This window comes from Orbicella franksi, chromosome 10 (assembly GCF_964199315.1).
Source record: "Orbicella franksi chromosome 10, jaOrbFran1.1, whole genome shotgun sequence".
Lineage (NCBI taxonomy): Eukaryota > Metazoa > Cnidaria > Anthozoa > Scleractinia > Merulinidae > Orbicella > Orbicella franksi.
The window spans coordinates 7,640,513-7,666,355 of NC_138154.1; the positions used below are offsets into that span (position 1 = coordinate 7,640,513).

At 39.6% G+C, this 25,843-nt stretch overlaps 1 pseudogene across 1 annotated transcript; it reads left to right on the top strand.

The window, feature by feature from the left end:
• Nucleotides 1-714: 714 nt before the first annotated feature.
• Nucleotides 715-7,454, top strand: LOC145501176 (uncharacterized; annotated as a pseudogene). Its single transcript, XR_014051204.1, has 8 exons — nucleotides 715-3,400; nucleotides 3,845-4,002; nucleotides 4,736-4,853; nucleotides 5,072-5,143; nucleotides 5,528-5,611; nucleotides 5,787-5,891; nucleotides 6,193-6,308; nucleotides 7,328-7,454. The product of XR_014051204.1 is annotated as an uncharacterized LOC145501176 (transcript).
• The last annotated feature ends 18,389 nt before the right edge of the window (nucleotides 7,455-25,843 follow it).

Sequence of the window (25,843 nt, forward strand, 5' to 3'; positions counted from 1 at the left end):
AAGTGAGCAAGCAACAAGAAGCAGGTACATGGAACGATCGACCGACCATCCTTCGCGAATGTAATGAGATTACTAATTCGTAGTATTGCGTAGCAAAATACCACAGGGGGCTGGTAGGAATCCTACAAGATGAACCAATCCAAGACCACTCAATTTTCTGCGATGACAGACATGGCTCTTGTCCTCAAATTTCATTTGTACCGACCGAGTCTATTGTCGTCAAGTTTCCTTCCTGTTCTGGTCACATACACGTTAAAAAGATCATGGCTTCTTCGAAAAAGGCAAATTATAAGGGTCGAAGTCCCAATGTCATCTGGTACATTGAAAGTTGTGGTAGCAAGGTCGACATAAGTTCGCTTATTTCCCCAAATCTTGCCGCGGGTGCAAGACTCGCTGCAGAAAACCAGTGTCAAGCACTAGACGAAAAGACGGCAAGGACATATGAGCTGCGGCTCATTGCCCTGGAAAATTTCGCCATGGCCAACGGGGATGGTGCAGTACTTTTTGGGCCTGACAAACGACCCTTTCTAGCCGCCACAATACAGACCTATATGCGTAAGTGTTTTCCGGTGTTTCTAGATCTTTTCTTCATAGGCGAAGGGGAACCTTCCGACTTGGGAGGTGGGGGGCGGGTGGTGATCCTATTGCCCGAAAAAAATTACACAATGCCCGAAAGCGTGAGTCTTGTTCACGTCTAATGAAACTGTTATCAAGCCAAAAATACTGAAACCTCGTATACTCTATAACCTCGATCGACAGCCTGGTAAAATCAGAAACTTATAAAACAAACGGTTGATTATTCCGCGTACGAACATTTTTTGGGCTCTTTTGTCATTGCTTTGCTGATGGAAATAATAATAATCTTGTGGATTTCCACGATACACGTTTAAACGATAATTATATGACTTTCCAAAACAGAATGAATGGTTCCTTATATCGAGGAGAGAAAGTAGCCTACAATTCTGACCTGGACTACCATTTAGAATGTTTTCTCCCGACTACTTTTGTTGTAATCATAAGCGCTCTTTGCCCGAAAAATTTATGAACATGGGGATCCGCACCTGTTAGGGTTATGGTTAGGATCTGTTATTTCTTCGAAGTTAAGGCCAAGTCGCACATACAAAATCTTCACCCGATGACGTGTGACCAGTGAAGGTTGAGGTCTCCATGCGCCAGAGAGAGGGGGAAAACTGGTACTGAGGTAATAATCGTTCACCATCCGCCATATTGTTTTGATGCGATCGATTAAACCCAATATTTTTGTTTCACTGGCTTCAAACAAAAGAGAATTCCACTTCTGTTAAAGATGTACTCTGAAATGTTAGACAATGATTTTGAACATGTCTCGTCGTCTGACGAAGAAGAAATTATCGATGCATGCGGGTTATTGAACTTGAGTCAGAGGTAATGAGTATTTTTTCCGCTCATATTGTTGTCATTGTACAAAAGAAGAGGCGTTATTGATAAGTTTTTTTAGGATTGAACGATTGTTGGTTTCTTGTTTTTGAAAATTGGTGAAATGTTGTGTCAGGCCATTTCATACATCGCATTTCTAACGTGTCCAATTAAATTCAACAAACTAAATTCGACAGAAATTCGACGTCTGAATTGACTGCTGCATTTCTGCCGCACGTTCAACTGGTCTTGTCGCATTATCCGACTGAAATGCGTCACCAATTCAAACATCCAATTTCCGCCATGTCGAATCTAATTCATACATAATCTTAATGTATAGAGCATGCATAAATTTGGTCCCGCCAAAGAGAAAGAGGAAACTTGGCCATTCTCGTCCTAATGCAACCTGTAGTTATTGCAAAACAAACTGCTGCATTGTCAGCTTTCCTCCTTGTTCCATTTGTGGATAATTTTCACAAAATTTAACTACTTTGTCGAATACTCTATGTTTAAAACATTTCCCGCTGACTGACAAACCCTGCTGTATAAATTCTGAATTAAGTTTGAGACAAGTGCGACGTATGAATTGTATCTGAATGTTTAATGAAGGATCTTTGTTTTTATATATTTTCTGTATTTCTCATATTATTTTACCTCAGAACTTCCTTTTCGAGATGCCTTTTCTTTTTTATCTTTGGTTTTTATATGTATACTTTTGTAACTTTGCATCTTGAATAAAGAATGTATGTATGTATGTATGAATCGAGAGTCGCATTTCTGCCGCACATAATTGACTTTAATTTGACACGACAGAAATGCGACGTATGAACCAGGCCTCACGTATATATCTGACATCTATACATCTATGTCATTCGGTCAACTCCTGACTGTAAAGGCTTATTGCTTATGCAACTCCAAGGATTTTGAAGAAAAGATCACCTCTTAAAAGCATTTTTTGTAAACACCCAAAACAAGCATTTTAGCTACACTAACCCTAGCCTGCAAACAGGCTCCCACGAATATAATGCTACAAGCAAAGCAAGCTGTCTAGTGTGAAATAAAGAATTTCTCCTCTGAAGTGAGTGGTGCAGTGGAATCCTTGAGTAATCCTTGAGTGAGGTAACCTGTAGACCTTGTGTTTGAATTTGCCTGAAAGAAAGAGTGCCGGTGGTTTCAGTTTTAAACAGGTTCAAAAACACAGAATGATTGCGGCTTCCCTGGTCAAGAGAGTGTGGTTTTGGTTACCAAAGTTGAAAAGCTGGGACATTGATTACACCCTGGAATGAATGTCTCTGCATTATCTTTCCTTTCTTGTGCCAGTCTTTCATTAATTCATTCTCATATTTCATAGCAAAGGGAAATGAAGGATCGATTCCTATTGCCTGGTTAAAACATGCCAAAATCTGTAGAGCAACAGTCAAATAAAAAATGCTTCATCTGGCTCCTGTCGATGGAGAATTTGCTTCTTTTAATCAATGAGAATGTAGGCACACAAATTAAAAATAGTCAACATCTTGGCTTGACGAAAGTCAAAGGCCTGTAGTAGGGTTTTGATTGTTCAGAATGATGTTCACATTGCCAAAACTGTAGCAAAAGGAACTCAGCTTAAGTTGGCAGAAATTTTGCTGCCGAAATGAAACTACACATGTCAAGTTGTTCACGCATGACCATGTCTAAATAGAGATTTGTACCATGATGTCTCAGTAGGAATTAGGTAGAACCAGTGCACACGGGGTGTTACACGATACTATGTTATGCACATCAGAGATGCCTTGCTATTTTTGACTCTCCACTTTTCTTTCAGAAATGATGAGTGAAACTAGGGGGAAGAAGTTGGGCACCTTACGTTGCCGTCGCTGTAAGCCTCCAGCGATAAGAGGTCATGCTGCTGCATTTAAGTACTGGTTTAATGCCTTTGGTCACACTGGTCCCTACAGCCAAAAAGTGGAAGTTGTAAATGGGATCCAGACGATCATCCTAAAGGGAAATCCAATGGAGTGCCCTGGTAACATAATGTTTTGTCATTCTAATGTTCTAAATGATCTTGTATTTTTCATCGTACTAGTGTTATTTTCAAATAGTTTTCTGAAAACTCTGGAACCACAGTTAGTGGCCATTTTTCACAGGACAGGACACATGTACACTTGAGCAGAATATTATATGTACCAAATCACTGTCAGATGGTAATGGGCGTAAACAGACCATTATTTGTAAGCATTTTGGTTTTTGCAGATCATTTTATGGTCTCATGGCCATTTCCCAGTAAAAGAGAGAGGAATATGCATTGAATAATAATTATCTTACTAATTATCTTAATACATCACTTTAATAACACTTCGGATTATCCTTTTTCACAAGCTACTTCAACAGCGTAGTACTTATAAAATAAATACTTTTAAAATTGAATTGTAAGGAGCATAAAATTTTTGTTGTGTCTTGATATATATAGATGTCAAACAGACCATAAAGCAACTAGTGAAAAGGTCAGCTAGGCCAACAAAGGCTGATACACACCAAGGTCGGATGCCATATGAGCCCAAAAGGGCACCCCCATTTTCACTACAGAAGCTGTTGCGCATGCGCACATGCTGCTTAAAAACGATAGAGGTAGGATAATTATAGACTAATTATGAATTTAGAAAACAGTCTTAAGAAAACACGTGCGCTAATTGGTTAAAAATCATGTTTCTATAACTCGATGGAAACAGAATTAGCACGAGCTGTTGACGTATGGATGGCGCGAGCAAAGAGCATTTACACTTTGATAATCAAAGTTAACAAGCTGTTCTCCATTTTTTTCGTCACGGTGTTTTCTAAAAGAAATAGACAACGTTCTCCATGTTTATACCGAGTTATAGAAACACTCGTGAAAGTTTGGGAGGACTCGAAAAAGCTGAGGAAACACTCGCCTGCGGCTCGTGTTCCCACAGCATTTCTTGTTCTCCCAAACTTCCACTCGTGTTTCTATAACTCGATAGAAACATGGTACATGTTTTCTATTTCTTAAACATTGTACATTTGATTATGTTAAATGCCACTGACAATATCAATAGTACTTATAGCTACTAGCTGCTCCAGCTGCTCATCCTTTGTGCATAATTTATTTCTTTTGATATCCAGCAGGGTACCTTAAAAAAAAAATAAACAAACAAACAAACAATGGTCTACTTTAAATTTTCAAACAACCCCGTTGTTAGGAAAACTGATCAGGAAGTTTTTGTATGTTTACTATATGTATGTTATGCAAATCAGTATAGAATATAGGGTACCAGTATTAGAGTTTACATCATATTAATACATTTCTGATTTACTGGTATGTAAACTCTGCTTGCTTTTTCAGGGTATGCGTGGCATGTGGCTCTGGACCATAACATTGTTTTCTTTCGCCTTGTTCCTAAGAGGGGAGGAACCACTCAGATTAAAAGTGAGGCATTTGAAATTGCCAGCCAACTTTGCAGGTATTACAGAAGGCTCAATGTTGAAAGTAATCTTTTCTGCAATGTGCAATGGCCATTTGTATCATTTTTTAATCTGCCAGAGAAAGCATTTAGCAGCAAAACTGTGAGTTTATGACATAGATTTTTAGCTTGAGAGTATTTCAGTTAGAAGTGCTCCTTGACAGGATTGTAATTTCAAGTTTCCAACATTGTTATAATTGGTTCTTTTCATTTTGCAGCTGATTCTGGTGAATTGCCAAAGAGAATTGACATAAAACTACCATGGTCAAAAGCAGACCGAAAAGCAAAAGGTGGATTATTTATTGGGTTTATACTTCAAAAATTTAGTTATTGCAACATGGTGAACATGGAATATATTATGGTGAATACATGTACATGTATGTGTTTTTTTCCTTACTCTCCAAAGGCAAAATATGTGAGCCATATTAACTATATTTTAGAACATTAATCAATCCTGAATTGTAATAAAAAAAGGCGCAGGACCACCATTTATTGCCAAGTTGATTTACAACTATAACCTATTCCAAAAAAATGTACTCCCTAACTTCTTTTCAACTTCCCATGCTTACACTTTTAAAATTTAGACTTCTCAAAACAGACTACAATCTTTTAATGGTACCATCTTTAGCAGTCATTAATTCAACTGAGAATATTTTGCAATCTTTTCATTTCAGGGGTGACACTCACTCTTTGAGCTAACCCATTGAACCCTGAGTTATGTCCCGTAACCGCTCTTCTTGTGTGGTTGTTGATAACAGGTTGGTGGATTATTTGTTAAGTTTAACCTTATTCGCAGTATTAAAAGTGGAACTAGAGTTCCTTTAACTGTGGTAAATGAGCTCTTTTCTCTCTACGTTCTGAAGATATTTTGAGCAGCATATCTTGGCATCTATTTAATTAATAGCTCTTGATTTTTTTTTGGGTCTCAAGCAGGTATTAGGAAAGGTTTCATTTTTTCCAAGGGTAGCTAAAAACAACCATGCAGTTCATGGGAACTCAGCTCGTGGTGTCACAACCTACAGGAAAACCTTTCTCCAGGTATATTATTTACTGTGACCAGGTTTTTGTATTGATTGAATATCATAGTGTCTAGAGTGAAATCCATGGTACTCAACTCGCTGTTGAGTTGTTTAATTTGGCACTTGATGCCCACCCATACAAAAATCATTATCCATTGTGTTTACGTACCTGATAATTGGTTTGCCATTTATAGTTGTGAATCATTTTTACAAAAAGTTGTTCAATGATGTAAAATGTGCCATCTTTCTTTGATCATAAGAGCTGTACTGTTTCCGTAGTTTATTTTGTATTATTGATGGCTTTCCTAATTCTCCTTTAGATGTCCAAGACACTTTTTGAAAAGGATTTTACTACTCATAGCATAAGAAGATCAGCAGCCCAATGGGCTGCCCGCTGTGGAGCTGATGATAGCACCATCAAAAGGGCTGGCAGACGGTATGTGAGACAGTAATATATCAAACATGATAGACAGTGAAATCATCAAAATCTATGCTAATTAAGACTGGGTATCCAAACCTTCTTCGTAACTGTGATTTTCTGTTTTAACTTGATCAGGGTAGTACTAGTACAATGAGACAGACATCAGCAAAGTACTTTGTTCTTACATGTGTATAGTACAGGGGTATTCCTGTGATGTGTGATGTAGCAGCTGATTTTAGTTTCTGTGAAATGCAAATTTTAAGAAATTTTTCTTTGTGATTCATGACCCGAAGGATTTGTATGACCTGGAAAAAGGAAAGTATTTTATCCACAATTCTCTACTTTTAATTATCCGTTTGTGAACTGTGCTAGAGAACCCCTGTGTGACCATCTTCTGATCTTTTCTAAAGAAGAGCAAAATAATGTTGCTTGTAGGATTGGCAATAACTACAAAAAAAAACAAACTTGCAAACTCAAGACAGTTTTGCCACCAACTGGGGGTTGAAGCACTCTTGATATCTTTGTGTTCATTCTCAATCCATAAATTGTTTTAAAAGGGGAATTATTCTTGTCACGTTTTTGTTGAAAATGTGAAAACTTGTTAATAATTTATAAAGGCTCTTTAAAGCACTTTAGAATGAGAGTTAGCAATGTAAAAAGTGAACGACATTACCATGACTCCATGTCATCATTATCAAGTTCGAAACACATGATGGAATTGAGTAAATATAAATAGTAAAAATGGTGTGATAATAGTTGGGGAATTAAATGGGTGTTAAAGTATTCAATTGTAATGTCAAGAGTTTGGCATGACCTGAATCTGACTGTGTGTTAAGTTTTGGTTTTATGTTCCTAATGAACAGCATCTGTTAGATCAAGCAGTCAAATTTTGTGCATCATTTCTTTAACACTTTAAATGTTGTAAGTATTTTGAACTTGATAATGATGACATGGAGTCATCGGAATGTCATTCACGTTTTACATTGCTAATTTTCATTCTAAATTATTTCTTAACTTATTTTGTATTTGATCAGGAAGTCCAATAGTTTTGAGTTGTACACTCAAGATGCTGGGGCCGAACTAATCAAAGAACAGCATGATGGGACCCCAGCATTGGACCACCAACTCTGGATGTTTAAACCTCTTAGATAATAAATTAGTATAATCCAGAGACCATTCATTCACAACTAAATGTTCATTGAAAGTGTTCATTATTTATTGTTTTGGTTTTGATTTCTGTAATTTTACCTGAGTGCATGTGCCTTGGGGGCACTCTATCAAAAATTCAACCTGCCTTGCAATGCCAATTGGATTATAAGTTTGCCTTACAGTCTGTCACTGGATTGTACTAATTAAGGTTATATTCCTTTTTGTCCAACACCATTTGGTTGAACTGCGAAGAAATAGATATCTCAAACTGAAGAACTAGCAAGAAATTTCAATGATAGATAAATTTAATACGTTTTGTAGGCAGGAAATGAAGAAAGTCATTTTCCTTTTTAGGACATAGCTTGTTGACATTATTAACTCAAATGTTTTGATATTTCAACCAATGAAATCAACTGTTTGGTCTTTGACAGTGATGTATCTCTGGATGACATTAGTGGCCATTTGATTCAGAAAACTTGTTTAGGAGTAAGTGAACAGAGGACATATCGGAAAAGTAATTCAGGCTGTTGGAGTCTCAGAACACTTTTGTGGCAATAATGGAATGTAACAGTCAAAGCTGTTTTAAGTATGTTCTTGTCATAATGTACAGTTCTCATGTTTTATTAGTGCCTTAAGAAATAGCAACAGAAAGATTCCATGATTAATTACCCAGGACAACTATTACTAATTTAAGGTGGCTCAAAACAGCTTCCAGCACTTTGTGATGGATCATTTTAACCACTCTTTATCAACTGATGCTACAATCACAGTAACACAAAACTGCCCATTCATTGGTGAACATGTTACAATCATTTTCATGTAACAATAGGTTACCAAGGTTGCCTAAAACCCTATGTACAGTATTTTTTAAAACTTTTACAAAAGCTGCATCTTATCCTGCTATTCAAAATTTGACAATATAAAAATATTTCACCACGCAGTTTTTGAATTATATGCCCTTAAAGCTAAAATTAAGGTTGCTTTTAGCAGGTTATACATTTGCAATAGTAATCTGTTGTCACAAAAATAATTACGTTTTTACCAATGATGAGGCAGTTTTTTGTTACCACGATTGTAGCATCAATTGATAAAAAACGGTTATAATGACCCATCAAAATTTAAGTCTTCAAAAGTGCTGGAAACTGTTTTGAGCCACCTTTAACTCTTATTTCTTCTACAAATGATATGTATTCCTGTAGAGAAACCTAAATCACATTAATTGAAAAACTTTTAATTATTGAGGTTGGATGCTTTTGAATTAAATAAAATCCTGATAACTTTTATCCAACATAACATTTTCTTACAAATACTTTACCACTAGGCAGTTGAGATCTTGATGAAAATTAATAAGAAGCTATAATTGTATAATATATGAGTATAATTTATGACCATCACATGTCAATGTTTTGAGGGATCATACAAGAAATTTATTCTATTTTAGACAAAATTCAAGTGGTGTATTTTTTTTTAACAATCAAATGTACATAATTCAGTGTAAAGTTATAAAATGAATACCAAGATCAGTATATCGATATTATAGGGTTAATGCTGTTGTTCCAGCACATATGCAATAAAGTTTCAATCTCTGGTTTTACATCTGAACATTTGCCGTGTTTTGCTATTACATATATTTCCTAATACAGTCAAAGCTCTTCTTGCAGCCTTTCTTGTAAGTGGCCTTCTCTAGCATTTGAAAATGATTGCTAATCCCCTAAGCAGCCAACTTGTAATTTGGGAATCCCTTTTGTATTCAAAATTTAAATTTTCTTGTAAACAGCAACGTTAAAATTAGAGCGGTTTTCAATTGAGTGTCGTAAAACCAAAACCAAAACCAAAACCAATTACTTACCAATTAGACTTCTCAGTTAATCTCAAACTGTAGTAAAACCAAAACCAAAACAAAAGTAATTGGCTAATTACTTTCGACACTCAACTGAAAACCGCTCTAGTTTCCTAGTTGTAAATATAAAAACTTTTGATTCAGGGTTGGTGTAATATGGGTCTTATGCCACATGCCTGCATGGGTGAATACAGCAAATAAATTGACCATACCCGTAGCACAGAAAAACCCTATATACATGTATAAATTAGGAAAGATAAACCAAACAGTAACACAACGAGGAACTCTAAATGTATATGACTGCGTAAATAAGGGTACATATATTTCCTCTCATGCTCCTGAAGCCAGCGAAATTCAACTTGACTGGACCTCTGTAATAGTTAAGCTGTTGACAGCTCAGGGGAATTGAGTAAAGCAACAATTTTGAATATTCAGAAACCAATTATTACCATTTTTCCTTTCGTTCGCTTATCCCTTCCCATTGAAGTTTGCAAGTTAATTTAGTTTTGCAGCTTTTCTTGGCCGTAATTGCATTCGTGGTTGTGATGTTGGTGGTGTTTCGCTGTCCCTTGCGGGTAGCCCTTCACTTTCTGGTTCCTGATCCAAATGCCATTGCAGAGGATCAGGAACCGGAAAGTGGAGGGCTACCCTGATCCTCTGCCATGGCATTTGGATCGTCGTCATCTTCTCCTGTGTTAGAAGCGTGAATGTCTTCATAAGACAACAACGCCCGTAACGCGGACATTTCTGTCGGTACTTCTTTGCCCAATTCCTCCCTACAATTTGGACAGGGAATCCCACAATTGTAACATAATGGAATGTTGTACCAGGAGACAGTCAATGGATCATTAACCGCGTAGGCAGTGGCACTTTCCCTAAGGCAAGGATTCTTCCTCTTCCATTGATCCTGGCAACATTGAACCAATTCTTTGGTGGCTTGTCCTCCAAGTACACAATTTCCAGTGGCTACCTGAGCTTCTGTCTCCAGCAATTTTTGTTGCAAATGGCTAAAGGCTTGCACTTCCAACAGCTTGCACAGGAAATTCACAACCACCTCATGCATACCATAAGTAAACTTCACGTGATCAGGTTTACCAGTACGCAAGCGCTCACTAACACAGCCCAACATAAGCAGAAATTGCCATACAGCAATGTCACAAAGAGGACGCAGAAATGACAGTGGATTGCTCGAAGGCATGACGAACAAATCTATACTGAATGTCCTGAAGGGATGGTATTTGAAGTGGCTGTCACACCAACACACCATGTTTGGTGGTGACGTTTTCCAGCACCAGTCGCTGCACCAATCAGATGTGCACTTTCGTAATTCGCACGTCAACGCGAGAAATGAACACGAGGTGCTGTCGTATTAATTTTATCAGAATCCATGATGGCATCCTGTTCGAATCAGTTGAGCGATCGTCCTTCTGGAAAATCATCCGATTCAAAGAAGCGTCTTCCAGAAGACATCACCGATTTACTTGACGTGGCCATATTTTCTTTCTCTTGCCAGTCCAGGCTACGGTCGGTCCATAAGGTTCGAGGAGACCCAGTGTTAGAAGGTGTCAGTGCCTTCTTCGGACAACTCATGTGAACGGCCACTGCAGAACTACAAACCAAACTGGGGGAAATATCTCCCTCAAGGTTGGGAGGATGGCAACCAGGTGAAGAAGCAACCAGTCAGCTGTTGACACTAGTTTCTTCTAGAATAAAAACCCTCAAACAAAAGCAATTGATCAGGGAGGGCCGTAACCCAACAGTGCCATCCCCTCTCGTTGAGAAGCATGAAAAATATATCGAGGAAGAAGACAGGGTTAAAACTTCACTGTTCGCCCGTTGCTGGCGTTGCAAAAGTCTCTGCCAGTACTGCTCAAAAATGTTGAGACGTGGTCCCAATTTTGGAAACTTCAGAACGGAGTAAGTAGAAGTGCTTATTTTTAATGTGGCTCTGTCCGTTATTGCACGTGACATAAAATATCACAATTGACCATTAGGCATGGTAGAATGATAACTTTTTTCCATTCTGTTCTCATCGATACTTGTATTTCTGTTCTACACGTGTTAGGTGAAACTCGGCAGAGCATTATTTCAATATTGATTTAATATTTTGCTTAAGTGATTAGCTCTTGTATGTTTGTAGCATAGATAAAAGGCTATCTCCGTACAATTATTAAAATCCAATCCTTTCAATCAGACGTTGACATTTTTTGAAGAGCTTGTTATTGAACCAAATAATGAAGTCTAAATTGCAATAACTAATTTCAAATATCCTTGGTAGGAACTCTTGCCTGGCTTTCACTACACGTATATACTCTGTATGTTTTTAAATATTTGTACTGCCAAGAACACAAAAACAAAAGCATGAAACCACTTGTAGCTACATGTAGTTTGGGGGAAAAAATCATTTACTGTCAAAAATTTTACTATTCCATCCATGAAATTTGCTTGTTCATGGACCGATTGACCGACCATCCTTCACGAATGTAATGGACATTATTCATATATTTTTTTGTCTTTTTTTTATTTACCCACTCTAGGTCTAGAATTGCCATGAGCAATTGCCACTGTTGTAAGCAGGAAAGACGCTGTTGCGGAGGACCACTCCACCTGATGAAAACCGAAACACACGAGGGACACACGATAGAGGTGGAGGAGGATCTGAAAAAGATGTGAGGCCTGGGGCGAGTAGTAAGGAACTGTCGGGGCATCCAAGGCGAGTACGAGGACGTAGAGACTGGCGTTTGGCGTTTCGTGTTTCTCGGACACACCAGAGACAAGGTGATTAAGGGAATGAACCACGTAAAATCGTTTTTGTGATGCAATTTGGCCTCTGATTATTTTAAAACATCGTTTTGTAAGATATGTTTTTTTAGGTTAGATGCAGCGAAGATAAATAGATGTAAACTTGGGGTCGGTGAAGGTGTAAAAAAAATAAAGGTCTTGTGTCATGTAACGTCTTGGACTTTGTGCTCTCTTTGTTCTGTGTTGTCTGTTAAACCGTTGCTGTGCAGACGGTGCGGTGCCAAAAAAAACAGTCTAGGACGGAAATTAAGCCATGCGTGCCGGTATTCAGTGACTCATCCCTAGAGAGGGAGGGAGGGAGGGTTCGATTTGAACATGAAAGTAAAGTCTTGTATGCCAAACAACAACAGAACTACATATAGTACCATTTTGCCTTCTGGGCCTCATCAGTGCAGTCCTGAAGGTTTAGCACGAATGTGTATGTATATAAATATTATATATGTATTCTATATGTTAATTATACACATTTATATTATATATACATTATATATATTATATATAATATATATAATATAATATATATATAATATGTACATACACATATACATACATTCAATGAATAAACAGTGAATGAATTGTTTCTCTGTACAAAGAACGCTCTGTAGAAAGTATACGGGGCAAAAGACTTTTGATACAACACACCAGTTTCAAACACTCTGACATGGCTTGGATGTGGCTGCAAGAGTGCACTGATCGCCGATTGTCATGAATCACTAAGAGATATAGCCACCCAATACCCAGCCATATCTGGGAGTTCTCATCGATGAAAACAAAACAAAACAAAGATATATGGACAAAAGATTCAAAACTCAAAATGCATGTGTCTTTATTCATCAGCCCCTTTTGTTTTACTACAACAGGTGATTTTTTTGACAATCCAGATTACAAGTTCGACTCGGTCATAGTTTCACATTCATTAGCTTTCTCGCAATTTGTGCAATCGTTCAGCACGTTCTTCCATCTGCTGCAGCATGTCTTCCTCACAGTCGCGACTGCACACGAGTGCAAGGGCTTCTTGCGTCACCGCGTTAAAAGTCTCCAACCGTCTCATCCAGGTCATCAACTTCTCCCTAAATTCCCCCAGGCACTCTCCTATCCCGACCTTCGACCTGTTCTTCCTGGTCAGCTTCAGGTACTCTGTGGCATCAGGCCTAAGTTTTTTGTGAATGCCATCATAGGTTTCTCGGAACAGAGTCGACAGTTCTCAACCCTTGCTAGAGGCCCGGTCCCATCCCTCCTTCAATCTGTCGAGCTCCTTGTCAAATTCCGCAAAGAGTGCGAGAGGTCTCTGTTTGCTTTGGCTCTGGGCTTCTTTGACTCACTGGGGCCATCGTTTCCACCGTCGCGTCCATTGCTAGCGGCGCACTTCAACGTCCTTTGAACACTGGCACTCGCGTGTTCTTGTTGTCGCGGTCCCGTCTTCCTGTCCACGGGCTCCCTTTTGATGACACTTGTGTCTTGGACTTAGTCCGTGGTCTTTCCTGTCTCCGCGTCTACGGGCTCCCTTTTGATGGCACTTGTGTCTTGGACTTTGTCCATGCTCTTTCTTCTCTGTCTCTCTTTCTCTATCTTCTCTGTTTCTCTCTCGCTGGCATCTTAGAACTGAAAAGGCCGGAGACGGCCACCTTCTTTATGTCTTTGTTGCTGGAATGCCGTGACATCAGCGTGACGTAAGCAGTAAGCGGTGATGTAAGCGACAATGTAAGCGATAACGTAGTGGGACATCATCCGAAGTGTATAAGAGGAAAGGAGGCGAGCCGCCATTCAATGGAACAAAGTGATGTCAGTGCAATGGCAAGGTGAACCCCGGTTGACCGAAAGGAGGCGGGCCGTTGCAGAATTTTGGTGTGTTTACACCAGAAGCCCTGTTGGATCATGTCCTCGCCAACAGGTTGTACAAGGCCAGTCAAGTCTATGGGACCAAAAGTCGATACCCCATCCAACAATTTGCGGGCACATCCGGTGCCGGTCCCATTGTTTGAGAAATTACTGGGCTTGTGCCCCGTGCCAAAGACATCATTTGGGAGCACAACGGAATGATGCAAGTCACCTCATTGTTGGTACAACTTGTGGAAAAGATGCTGCGAGTGGAAGCCCATCAGACGGATCCAAAGAAAGGGGAATGTTGAACAACCTGTGACACGCCACGGCTGTGAAGGGCAGCGACAAACTCATGTTCTTCCTCAATATTACGCAAAAAGATAGCAATGACGATCAACGAACGTTTGCGCCACCCGTATTGAGTGAGTTTGACCTGCAAGAAGACCTGAGTGGCCCTTCAAAACCGTAGTGGGTGAAATCGTTGTTGGAACTAGAACGACTTACAGGTCACGACGGTCCAAGACATGAGAGGGAGTTCCATTGTAACTATGGCGGGGTTCCCATTTCAGTGCACTTTTGTCCTAGAGAACAGACCCAGAGAACCTTTTTACTATTGCCCCAATCGATTTGCTAACTGACACGACGTCATTGAACATGTGAAGGCCATGCACCAGGGAGCGGCTTTGACAGAGGAAATTGTGATGAAGATCGCCTGGGTAGACGACCAACTGGCAGACATGGAGTTTGGCAAGTTGATGCAACCCATCAATGAAATATCCAAGGTTCGTGAACTCAAATTGGATGAAAAGAACGCAGAGGTATTGCGCTGGAGGCCAACTTTACATGCTGACTTGCACGAAATGTCGTGCATTATCATGCAGAACACTAGGCTCTTGGAATGCCTCCAACAAGATCGAGAGGTAGCGGTTAAAATGCTGGAATCATTGGATCGATCGACTTGGGATGGCAGTAAAACGACAAAGGCAGTTGTTTGCAGTACGCAACAGGGAAATCACTGAAGTCAAAAAACACATGCTAGCCCCAGCCACCCTAATTTCACTTCAGGCAACATGGAATGGAGCAAAGTTGCATAAAGCCTACGTCACAGGAAACATGTACAAGGAATTCACTCGGGTGACGGACCAATGTCTGTGGCTGGACAGGACGTTGGGTAAAGAAGCCTGTCAGTTCGAGCAGAAAGTCAAGGCAATAGGTGGTGTCGCCCCTAATTAGATCCATCCGTACAGTGATTTGCCCCCCTCTAACCCAAATGCTTATTTTACAGCGCCAATTTACTCTTATTGGTCAAAAATCGTATTAGATTAAAGAGCAGTGTCTGTTCTATATTTCTAAAAAAATCTGAATCAATTTGGTCTAATTCCCTCCGAGTTATGTTAAGACAAAGTTGGAAGAGGGGGGCCAGGTGCAACCATGGGAGAATCGGCTGGATTAGCTCAAAAAGCGCCGAAATTTTGCAAGCATTCCTTAGATTAGTTCCCAAAGGTCTCCACAGTCGAACCCTAGCCTAACCCGCCATGGTGATCTAAGAAAATTGGATTTGCCAAAAAATGTAGTTGGGGTATAGTGGTCACTTTTCAGATGAACCCTAGATCAGAGGGACTTTTCTTAAATTTTTTACTTTTTTACTTAAGAGAGTATATCTCGCTTAATATTGACAGTTAAGACTTGAAATTTGGCACAATTATTGCTTAACTATTTGGCTAAGTCTGTGCCAAGTTTCATTGAGATTGGCTGAAATCTAAATTTTTTACGAATTTTTTTCTGACCTAGTGTCTCTTTCTGAGATTTAGGGGGGCGAATCCTCCAGCCAACAGTTTTACATTTTCTTTTTTTTAGCATGAAGGTTTCAACATTTTTGAATGTTTTATATACCAATAGAAAGGTCTTGATGAGGCAATCTTAGTGATGTCCTTACTTTAGACTAACCCTCAAAAGCCGCTTGACAGTGGAGCAAAAACCATTAACAAAGGGGGTGAGGATGCTCATTTTTAAAAACTCTCAAAAAATTCAATTTTCATTATTACATGTTAACAATTATACCATATGCAAAGAAATTCATGTAATACTTATTTCTGTACTTAAAAACATTACAAACAATTATCTTTCATACAGTAGGGTCATTAATACTAAGTTACTAAAAACTTAATACTAAAATGACTTTGAAAAAAATTGTTTTTTTAATCTTAGGCTGACTCAGTTACAAAACCACAAGTGGCAAAAACTAAGTATCTCAAATGTAGATATCTGAATGTTAATCTGATTCTGAAAAAATGACGTCAATTGACTCAATTGTTAGGTACTTACGAATATTTCAACTCTTTAAATTGCATCAAAAATCTAAGGGGAAATTGATACTACCATTTTTTGGTGGACTCTGAAATCTTTTTAATATCCTTCTTCCAACTTCTTTTCCCATAGTAAATATTGTCCGTTATAGGTCTTTGAAACAGCACCATTCTCGTTGTTGCTCTTTTAAACTAGCAGAAATAAATTACAGTGAAAGTTGTGTATTACGGGGGCAAATCACCACTCAAGAGGGGTCTTTACAAAAAGTACCATAAAACATATCAGTTTCCACTTTTTCCTCTGTTTTTTTTAATATTAGATAGACAGGTTAATGCTACAAGACATATTTTTGTGAAACTTTTTCATAGCAAACTGACGGCACAATTAACTTGCAAAATGTGCAAATTGTGTTTTCATGAAAAAAGAAGGTGGTCAACGCTTTAGCTAATAAAATGCTTTTTCTTTAGGGTTAAGACATGAGACTTCCTACAAATGTAACCTAATACCTAACCTAATAGTGTAGAAAGTTTCATTAAGATTGGTTAAAATTTAATTGTTTTATGATTGTTTTATTGGTAGAAATTATTTCTTGGAACAGGGGGGCGAATCCCGCTTCCCTAATTTCAACTAATACTCAGCGTGGTTTCAATACTTTTACGTGGTTTTTACACCAATAGGAAGGTCTCAATTAGGGTTATAAAATGGTATAATTATTTTTTACTGACCCTCAAAATCCGATTCAAAATCAGGAAAAGTTCTAAACTGGAAGGGGGGCCAGGAGACCGCAATTACCTTGCAAAATTGTTACCGCACAAAATGCTTCATTCTCAGGGTTTAGACTTGAAACTTATCAAAATTGTAACCTCATTATGTGGCTTAACGCTCAGCAAGTTTCATGGTGATTGGTTAAAATGTAATCTTTTTATGCCTTTCATTCCTCCAGCAATGTTTGGTTTTTTAAGGGGGCGAATCCCGTTTTTCTAGTTGTAACTTTTAAACCTTGTGGTTTTAATCTTTTTGAAAGATTTTTACACCAATAGAAAGGTCTTGTTGCGGGTTATACCATGATGTCATTAGTTTTGACTCACCCTTGAAAACCCATTGAAAGTTGAGCAAAAGATCAAAACCAGAAGGGGGGCCAGGAGACCAAGTAACGCGCAAGTACGCCTTGTGGACCTACAAAACCCTCATTACAGACAAGCCTTGGATGGTGAGTACACGCTTTTTGAGCTCCGTTATTTTTGCTGTTTGGCACCCTTAGAACACTGGGCAGAGGCAATCCAACTATCGGAAGAGGTGTCTAAGGTGCTCGGGGACCTTTCTTTAACATTTTCTTCCAATAAAAAACGGTTGCCTCTGCGCAGCCTTGGTCAAAGTTTAAGGGTGCTATCTTGACCAATATGTTGTTGAAGGACCTCGTTATTAGAACTGGAGGACCTTTTATTGATGTTTTGATGTTATATCATGCTTGTTGATGTTGTAAGGAACCGTTTGGTGTTGATTTTGTGGAAATCGGTTCCTTTGTTGATTAGTTATGACGTCATTTGTGTCGAAACTTTACACCTTAATAACTTTATGAGGTTTTAACCATTTGGCCAGCAAACTGTAGCGTCGGATAGGCCTTGACATAGGCTACGTGCATGCCAAATTTGGTAGCAAATGATAAAATCCTCGCAAAGTTATTAGCGGTTAAAGTTTTATACAAAATGGCGGACACAAGTTTGTTGGTACCACGCCCTCAGCAGTTTTTGAACGTGAAAATGAGGGTAACTTTAATTGCTTATAACTCTTAGAGGATATTGTGCCAGTGTTTCAAATTCACAGGGTTTGTAGAATAGGCTAAGGGCTCTTCGTCTAGGTTGTTGGTTTCACTCTGCACTAGAATATATGTAAGTGCCAGAGGACCAGAAGCTGTTAAAGTGTTCAAAACTAAAGTTTAAGAAGATTTGACAGTTTGAGTTGAAACTTGAGAGTTATGTCCTTGCTAGGATAAGGGCTCTTCGTCTAGGTTGTTGGTTTCGCTCTCCACTAGAATATATGTAAGTGCCAGAGCACCAGAAGCAGTTAAAGTGTTCACAACTAAAGTTTAAGAAGATTTGACAGTTTGAGTTGAAACTTGCTAGGCTAAGGGCTCTTCGTCTAGGTTGTTGGTTTCACTTCTCACTACAATGTCTGTAAGTACCGTCAGCCGCTGGGTTTAGTTACCATTCCTAACATTATTTTCAGCCTTTTTGACACTGGTTTAACAATCTACAAAATGGCGAGCTCCTTGCCAAATGTCAAAAAGCTCCTGCAAACAGCTTCAGCTGGAGAGAAGGAGGCCCTGAAACATCTGGGCATAGATCGTGGCTTTACGTACGAGTGTCCGCCTCGCTTCAATCCAGCCACCACATCTAAAGAGGCCTTGCAACAGCAGCTAACAGACACTATCTTTTTCACCGAGGCGGCCAATAGGCTGCACCTTGATTCAGCAGAAGAAATAGCGAGAACTGCGATACAGCATATCATCCACAGCTACTTCTGTCTCTTTGACCGTCTGCCAGACGTAGACAGCATCCTAAGTGGCCCGGACCTTGCCAAAGAGCTGCTGGACAACGTCGTTGAATTAACTTGGGCCACACAGATCCTTCGTCGGTTTGAAAAAGAAGGCAGCAAAAAGCAGAAGACAGCGACGAAGCAGCAGAAGACAGCAATGCTTCCGACAGCGAAGGTTGCGGTGACGAGTACCATCCGGAAGGCTCTTCCTCCAAAAGCTGTTCCTCTTCGGACGATCATCCTAAAAGGAAGCGCTCGCCTTCACCACCAATCGAGACTTCCCCGAAGAAGGCAAAGACACCCTCTGTTCCGAAGTCGTCACCAGGCAAAGGTTGATCCCACCACAAGAAGTACGCCTGCCCTGTGCCAAAGTGCTCATTCCACGGCAGTGACCTTCGTCGACATCTCCAAACCCACGTACGAAAATGCGAGGTGGACGAAAATGAAGTCGAGAAGATGTTGACAATCGTCTGTGCTGGCCCGCAGCAGCGTGGAAACTTGCAAACGAGGAAAGGCCGCCGACCTCAGAAGGGCAAGCGAAAGAAGTGGTGCCCGGTACCTGCCTGCAACCAAGTCCTTTTAGATCCTTTTTTTTTTTTTTTTTTTTATTGCAAAACACAGGGAAAAAAAACAACTTACAGTTCAACTACTTACATTACTTATGGGACAATTACCTACATCACTTACTGGATAATTACTAACAATACAATTACTTACATTACTTACACTACAATAAGTTACATTGTATTAATCAATTAATTAATTAAAAAGACTATTTACTACTTACATACAATACATGTTACTTACAATACTGACAAGTGCAACACTTGTTAAGGTTGACCTACAGTACAATAATATCCATGCACAGTGTTAGCCTTAGGGTTTTCTTCATTTTTTTTTTATACAGTTGCTTGTTGGTAGATACGTTTAATTATTATTATCACCCACTTAGATTTCTAAAGATTATCATTTGACGCTGCTCCAGTTTTGAGGCTGTTGTAACATGCCAGAAAGACAGAGAAATGTTTCATTTCAGGGGGCAAGTTGCGTGTCCTACACGACCATATATAATATCTTGCCACAAGAAAATTAAAATTAAGTTTCTGTTTATTCTTTGATTTGTCTGGCCTTAGGCCTAAGACTATATTTAAAGAAAGGTTGTATGTTCTCAATGCAAGATTTTGGCTTACAAGAAGCTCCTTAAAGTTTTGCCAGAAGGTAGAGACAACTCTACAGGACCAGAAAAGATGAATTAGGCTTTCCTTCTCAGTTTTGCAGAAACTGCAGAGATCGTTATCTTTTATTCCTACTTTTTTAAGAAAATCATTAGTCGCCAGTCGTCTATGCAGCAATTTGAATTGAAATACAATTAGTTTTATAGATTTTGTACACTGAAAAGATAGCTGGTACGCCGCACTCCAGTCTATTGGTTCATGGGCTTCAAAGGCACAATCCGTAGCCCATTTTTCTTGACTCTTGGTTGGACACCTTTGTTTAAGACCAATTATTTTTTTATAGGCCTGTCTGCTTGGTTTACTTGCTTTCATAAATTTCGTATAAAAGCTTTCGTATTGTATATTTATATTATTGTGTAAAGGTATTTTGATTTTTTTTAAAGCGGATAACAGCCCATAAAAGCAAGATAATTTGTTTCAGTGATACCATACCGATCTTTGAATTCAGAAAAGGATAGGAAGGTGTCTGAATCTTTCATCAAATGCGAAACCCTGTTAATCCTTTTTTGCTGCCATTTTTTGTAGAAGATTGGTCTGTTATCGATTCTTATAAGGGAGTTGTGCCAAAGGCTCTGAGAGCGAAAATGGTCTGTATTATTCTCGTAAGTGATTTCAGTCCAGATATTTAAGATTTCCACAATAAATGGATAGGATAAATTGACATACTTTGACAGGTCTTTTTTGCTAAGGTTGCCGCTGAACAAGGCTCTGCCACCGTAGTTCCGGAGTTCTAAGTCCAAAAAAAGTTTCCATTTTCCGTGATTGTTTACATCAGTATATTTTTTGACCCAGGTAGTTTTCAATCCTTTATTGAAGGATTCAATATCAATCATTTTTAAGCCGCCTTTTTCATAGTCATTAATCATTACTTCCCTCTTAATTTTGTCGCCTTTGCCGTTCCATAAGAAATCATAGAAGAGCCTATTGATTTCCCTTAAGACACGGTGATTAGTCATGAGGGGAGACAAAATGTATACAAGTTGGGACGCAATTAAACTTTTTAGAACAGTAATTTTGCCAAAAAGGGTAAGTCGACGACACTCCCAACAGCTTAGGCTATTTTTGATTTTTATCAATTTTTCGTTGTAGTTCAGCTCTACTGTTAGGTCAGGATTAGTCGAGAACCATACTCCGAGAGCTTTGGTCTTTCCTTTAACCCATTTTAGGTCTCTTTCTGGGCATAATTTGTCTTCTTTTTCGGCATTAGCACCGATCCAAAGGGCTTCCGTCTTTTTGTTATTTAATTTAAGGCCAGATATCCGTTGAAAATTATCCAATATATGCAGAGAAGATGTAAGAGATTCCTTGGAACCATCGAGTATTAAAGTGGTGTCATCTGCATACTGACTAATTTTTATTTCATTTCCATTCACAAAGATGCCTTTGACATTTTGGTTTTTCCTAATTGCATCCGCTCGAATCTCAACACAGAGAATAAAAAGATACGGAGAAAGGGGGCAACCCTGCCTTACTCCTCTTTCGAGCTTAAAAAAGTCGCTGGCCCATCCGTTATTGAGGATGCAGCTTTCTGTGTGATCGTAGCATAGTTTAATCCAGTTGATTAGTGATTGTCCAAAGTTGTAATATTTAAATGTTTTTTGAATGAAAGGCCACTCTACTGTATCAAATGCTTTTTCGAAGTCAAGAAAAAGTAAAAGACCAGGGGCTTTTTTAGCCGTTGCGTAATGAATTATACTGTCAATGAGTCTAATATTCTCCCCGATAAACCTATCTTTAAGAAATCCAGTTTGATCATTATCTACAAGGTTCGGTAGAACTTTTTTTAGTCTGTTTGCAATAGCTTTGGTCGCGATTTTGTAGTCGCAGTTCAAAAGAGTTATTGGTCTCCAGTTCTTAATAAGGTATGGTTCTGCATCTTTTTTGGGGATTAATTTAATGATTCCGCGTCTCTGGGTTACCAAAAATTGACCTGTTTGATATGCAAAATTAATCGAATTAACAAGTAAATCCGACAAATCGTTCCAGAAAACTTTATAAAATTCGGCAGGTATTCCATCTGAGCCTGGTGTTTTATTTGTTTCTGTATTTTTTAAGGCTTGTAAACATTCCTCTTTGGTCAGCAGGCCTTCGCATGACATTTGATCGTCTGGGTTCAGTACCTTAGTATTATTCTCGTCGAAAAACATGTCATTAACATAAGTGTCGTTGATATTCATATGGGAGCTATATGGATTTCTGTAAAAGGATTCACACTGATTTAGAATTTCTTTGTCAGTATTTACTGTTTCATCATCATTAATTTTTAGCTGACTTATTACTCCCTGTTTGTAGTGCCTTTTTTCCATGTTTAAAAAGTATTTTGTATTTCTTTCTCCCTCACTATACCATCTACATTTCGATCTTAAGATTGCACCTTTGGTGCAGTACTCAATTATATTCTCCAATTCTGCCTTTTTTCTTTCTAATTCCTGAGCCCCAACTTGTTTTGCATTTTCCTCGTCGCTTGTTGTTTCCATATATATTTGCAAGTTGTTAATTGCTTTTTCTAGCTCTTCTTCCCGTTTTAAAATTTTAGCTTTTTTGGCAGCTGCATATTTTAATGATTGTTCTCGGATTTTCATTTTTATCATCTCCCACAATAATGCGTGGTTCACAGTGTCATCATTTTGATATTCTTCTTTAACAGCTTGGATTGTTGATTTTATTTGGTTAACGTATTCAATTTTGTTCAAGAAAGAAGTATTAAGTTTCCAAAAGCCTGGTCCTCTTGGATTCGAATGAACAGCTATACTGATATCGATCATTGAGTGGCCTGTTTTGTATCCTGTCAAAATATCGGCGTGCATGACATTACACATTAAGCTTTGGCTAACAAGAAAGAAGTCTAGTCGGCATTGAATTTTGGGTTTCCGTCGGCGCCAAGTATATCTTAGGCAATCGGGATGTAGCACTCTCCAAGCATCAATTAAATCTAAGTTTTCCATAAATTCCTGAACGATCCTAACTGAATTATTGTGTGTTCTTGCGACGCCACCTTTCTTGTCTTTATCTAAATTAAGCACTAAGTTGAAATCGCCACCAATAATTACTTCTTCACATTGAAAATCTGATAAATGCTCGAAGAAGCCTTCGAAGAAAGCCGCGTCATCGTCGTTGGGAGCGTAAATGGTGGCCAGCGTTATATACTTTTGGTTGGTTTGGATGTCACAAATAATGAATCATCCATTAGGATCACAGTACACTCGTTTCATTTCGAAATCGAATGTATTATTGAATAGAATTGCAACTCCTGCCTTAGCGCCCGTACAGCAACTAAAAAAGGATTTGTACCCCCATTCTGCCAACCACATAGTGGACGTGCTCTCACAGCAATGGACTTCTTGTAAAAAATAAATAGAGCTGTTTTTTGCCTTGAGCCAAGAGAACATTTCCCCTCTCTTTAGCATGTCTCCCAAGCCTCTTACATTAAGAGAACATATTTTAAGATCCATGCATCCTCAAAGTGTCTAGAGATAAAAATTATTCCTGGGAGCAGCTGAAGTGTCACAACCATGTTGAAGATAATGCGGGTGCTTGAAATTAACGGTTTTCTATAATAATCCTTGAACAAGCTAATTCTGTATATAAATGGAAGCTTCCAAACATTGGAAGCAAATACTGATCTAAAAGCTAACCACAAGACACGCTCATACAGAGCGACTATAACAAGTATAAAGCTTGGACAACCTAACACATAATTACAAAATAAAAAGCTAAGAACGAATATTGACTGCTTACCTACCCAGTGCATCAAAGTTTTTGTTTGGGCAGTTTCACACCATCGGTAAATAGCGTGTTTGATGTTCTGCTCCTTTTGTGGTGGCTAAGGATGTAATTAATTTGTCTTGTTTTTTGCAGCTTATCGAGCTTGTGTTTAGTAGAAATTTAAGTGGCAAGTATTAGGTGAGAAAAGGCATGGAAAAAAAATAACCTGTCCAAAATCTACATATGTAAATTTGAAAATTAAGCGAAAGGCTCGTCTTGAGAAATAAATTTTCCATCAATATATAATCTGTCCGGATATTTCTTACTGAAAAACGCTGTGTGACCCTTCTTCCTTGCATCTTTAAGTTTATCTCGCTGTTTTTTCCTTAAGTCATAAAGTTCCTTTGGAATATCATCGAAGACGGAGAAATCTTTTCCCTTCAGATGCTTGCGGGCTTCTGACATAACTTCTTCTCTATCAGTATAGCGCAGAAATCTAGCAATAATTGGTCTAGGACCTTTATCATTTGGCTTACCCAGACGGTGGATCCTTTGGAGCTCTATCCTGTCTCTAGCGTTGCTGATCTTCAACTCTTGCTCCAGAAAGTTGTACATGACTTGCTTCGTGTCTTCGGTCATATGTGGCGAACCATCCATATTCGCGTCTCCGGTGACGTTACTTGTATTTTCCTCTATTCCGAAGAACTTTAAATTTTCTCTCCTATTGTAAGTTTCAAAGTACACAAGATCTTGGACGCCACCTCTCGCATCCCAAAGTGCACGGGATACCTAAGGGAAGCGGAGAACACCAGCGACTAGTAAGAATGGCGAAATTTTACACTGGCCTTTCGGAGCTACAAGTTAGCCTTAACGCTCCACCTCCTGCCATCGTCGAGATAGCTCCAAAGGAAGCTGCGTCTGCCACCTCTGCAGCTGTCAGGAGCAACGCCACTGCTGGTCATACTGCAGCCTCTGCTTCTACATCCGCCACTGCCTCTGCAGGTGCCAGCAGCAATGCCGAAGCTGGCCCTGATGCAGCCTCTGTCTCGGGATCCTCCACTGTCTCTGCAGGTGCCCACAACAATGCCCCTGCTGCCCCTGCTGCAGCCTCTGCTTCTGCATTGCCCACTGCCTCTGCAGGTGCCAGTAGCAACACCCCCACTGGCCCTGCTGCAGCTGTTTCCTCCGACGCTGCCACAGCAAATGTTCCCTTGCAGTCCCTGGGGTCTGATGCTGAGTCTGCTGCCTCCAGCGACGAGTCCGAGGACGACAAAGACCAACCCTCGGACACATCCCATCTTAGCGCTACGCAGTATTTCACGGCAAAGAACCCGGGGACCAACAGGCACAAATGGCTGGTACTCTTTTACGATTACTAATCCAGACCATCGGCAGGAGAAAAAAAACAATCTGTCCGCCTCCAACACACCGCCCAGATGCGGATCCTTCTGGAGGAGATCGACCCGGAGGGAGACGACATCCTCTCCTTGCTGGACCACGAGGGAGACGCCGTCTGGAGATTGTGGGTCAAACCGCATCTAACTGCAGGCACAAAAAAGCCAGGCACGCTCATCTCCTATCTGACGTCGTACGAGAAGTTCCTCCGTTTCGTCCCGCACGAGCGATTTAACAAGAATGCTCCTGCCCTCCATCCGTCGCACATTGACCACTTTGCCATGGTACTCAAAGACCTCAAGGGCTGGCGTTCGACGGTGGACAGCAACAGCTACCACGTCAAGAACAAATGCATTGTCGACGAGACGGAGGGACTGCTAAACCTCAACGAACTGGTGCAGATAAAGAAGAGCCGCTGCTACAACGATGCCATCCGGTTGCTCGTGCTAGCTGGGAAGGGTAAGGAGCTGACCAACAGCGAATTCGTTCTAGTCAGAGATTTCCTCCTTACCCGGTTCTCCTTAGACACCGGAACACGCCCCGGCCCCCTCGATAATGCCACAATGGAGGAGTATGAGAAGAGCAAGGTGGACAATGGCTGTAAGGTGATGCTGGTGGTAAAACACAAAAGGGCTAAGGACGGGCCTGCCATCTGCCCAATGCTGCCAGAACTTCACAAGTTCATGGAAGTGTACCGCCGAAACATCCGTCCACACTTCGCCTGCCAGGATGAACAGGCACTCTTCGTCACCAATGAGGGC